We start from the raw sequence: 2,463 nt of genomic DNA, 5'->3' as shown, positions 1-2,463 counted from the left end.
TCTGTTGTTGCGTATGGGCCGCGGCCATCATCATTACCAGGCAGTATTAGAAACACAGAACTCATCCAATGCTGCCCAGTAAGATGGTAGTGGCGGCCCTGAATCCAGATCAGGAGCAGCAGGGACCCGGTCGGCCCACCTTCCCCTCCCATTCCTCCGTCCACTCCTCGCACTGGGCTACCCCACTTGGAATCCGGCCATCTTCCTCACCCACCCTTCCGCCCGCTCACCTCTCCCGGTTCCACTTCCCACACCGGTCGGCTGCCCTGGGAGCTGGGAGGAGGAACGGCTGTAGGCAGGGGTCAGTAACCCTCCTCTCAGGACCCTCCCCAGGATCCCTTGGCCCTGGCTCAGAAAACCCCAAGTGACTCTATCTCATTTCAACTTGATCTGGAGGCACTCGTGCAGCCCCTTTCATTCCCCTCCGACCTGCCCTCCCTCTTTCTGCTCCTCTCCTGTGGGCTCAAAGGGGAGGACTCTGATGTGACTAGCCCCAAAGGGGCTGACTAGTTCCAAGCTTTGCTTCTTCACATCCTAGGGTGCCCCAGGGTCCAGAGTTGCCAGTCGAGTCATCCCCACTTCCTCTCGCCTCTGTCACCAGGGATAGCAGCCCAAATTCTGGTCTCTTCTATCCTGACCTCAGGGGAGAGGGAGACAGGGCTGAGGGGTAGAGAGGTCCTACATGGATCCCCTCAACCTTTCCCACGGGGGTCTGAGCTGGGACCTCACACACACACACACACACACACACACACACCCCACCCACTGAAAATGCTTGGTTCTTGGATGTTACCCCCCCAGAGCCAGGGGAGGCACAGTGGGTTTGGGAATCTGAGTTCCTGGGCTGGGGCTTTGTCCCAGTCCCCTCCATTTTGGCCATGTGGCTGTATCAGAGAGACCAAAATGGCCTCCACAGTCCCCGCAGGGAGCCGGGCGGGGGGCACCTCTCTCCATGTGTTTCCCAGCCGGCTCCAGAGGCCCTGCCGGTCCTTCAGTCCCCAGATGGCGGCCGTCGTGCTTCGGCGAGGAATACACCTGTGAAAGGCCCCATTCACAGCCACTCCAGAGGGAGAGGCCATGCAGGAGTTAGGAAAGAGATAGCTTACCTTCCCCCTCCCCATCCCTGCACTGGCTCCCACAGCCCCTGCAGCCCCCACAGTCCTTGCTGGCTGGGCTAGTGGAGAATCCGGCCCAGGGCCTGGACCTGGCTCAGACCCGTGGAGCTCAAGGGGACATCACTGGCAGGAGACTGCTGCTGTCCAATGGGAAAAAGTGGGACCCCTCCTGCCCTCGCCCCAGCCCCCTCCCCGAAAGCCCAGGTCTACTCCCCATGGGGGCCCAGGAGCATGGGAGGGAGGGGCCAGGATGAGGCTGGGACAATAGCCCTTCTGTCTCTGATTTCTGAGCAGCTCTGTGGCAGAGGTCCTGAAGCCCGAGGGGTCTGCTCCTGCCCCTTCCCCGTGCTGACTTTTTTCTGCCTCTGGCCTCGGGCCCGGAGGCTGTCAGGGGAGATGGTGAGAAAGACCACTCCAGCTCCGGGTGCTATACCGTCCGGCAAGGCCCACATGGAGGAGGCCCCGAGTTCACAGCGCCCAGACCAGTCGCAGCTGTGGCCAGTCGTTTCCTGAAACTGCACAACCTCCAGGAGAAGGGTGGAAGGGATCCAGGTACTCACATCCAGGCCCTGTGGCCCTTCCCAGCTCTGAGCGGGTTCTGCCTGAACTTCTGCTCCCAGGAGCCTCCACCCCGCCAAGGGCACCTGCCAGCCCCTGCCACCTCATGAGGCCTCTGACTACCCCGGACAACCCCAAAGAGACAGCCTAGCACCCTGTGGGGGGGCTTGCTCCACCCCTTCCCTTGCACAGGGTGATTCTGACCTCCTGCCCCTATTTTCCTCTGCACATTTGGGTGTTTCCATCCCAGGAGAAGCTGCTTTTTCAGGTGGTTCCTGCTACTCTAGACAGAAGTGACCAGCCAATTTAGAAGTCGGCCAGTGGGGCCGGACAGCTGTCCAGGCTCCAGGGCAGCGAGGATGCAGCTTCCTCCCCCAACCCTGCCCAACCAGCGGGGGAGACAGGGGTGGGCCCGGGACTCTTGGGCAAGAGTAAGGAGGACCAATGGACCCCCTCCCTCACCCCAATCCTGCAGGAGGTCTAGGCTCTGGATACCCATTTCCCAGGATCTAGCACTGGAGAGGCCCAAGCACAGGAAGGAATGGAGCCGCAGGAGTTGGCTGAAGGACGGCGGCATCCTGGGGCTGGACCCTCTGACCCCGGGCACTAGCGGCAGGCAAAGTCGAGCCTGTGCCTTCCCGCCCCTACCCATCTATATTCTCCCCTGCCCAGGGGGAGGGGAGGGAGCGGCCGGCTGCTTGGAGCTGGGAGCCACCGTGAGCCTCGTGGCTGCCACGTTCCCGGTAACGTGGCCATGCCGGGTGGTACAGTGGATGCCCAGTTTGGGCAC

General features: G+C 61.8%; 1 non-coding gene across 1 annotated transcript; it reads right to left on the bottom strand.

The window, feature by feature from the left end:
• MIR200B (microRNA mir-200b) lies at window positions 1-109 on the bottom strand. The gene has a single exon (NR_034704.1). It is a non-coding gene; the product is annotated as a microRNA mir-200b (primary transcript).
• Between the last annotated feature and the right edge of the window lie 2,354 nt (window positions 110-2,463).

This window comes from Ornithorhynchus anatinus, chromosome 5 (assembly GCF_004115215.2).
Source record: "Ornithorhynchus anatinus isolate Pmale09 chromosome 5, mOrnAna1.pri.v4, whole genome shotgun sequence".
Classification (NCBI taxonomy): Eukaryota; Metazoa; Chordata; class Mammalia; order Monotremata; family Ornithorhynchidae; genus Ornithorhynchus; species Ornithorhynchus anatinus.
This window is presented reverse-complemented; position numbering and strand designations above follow the sequence as displayed.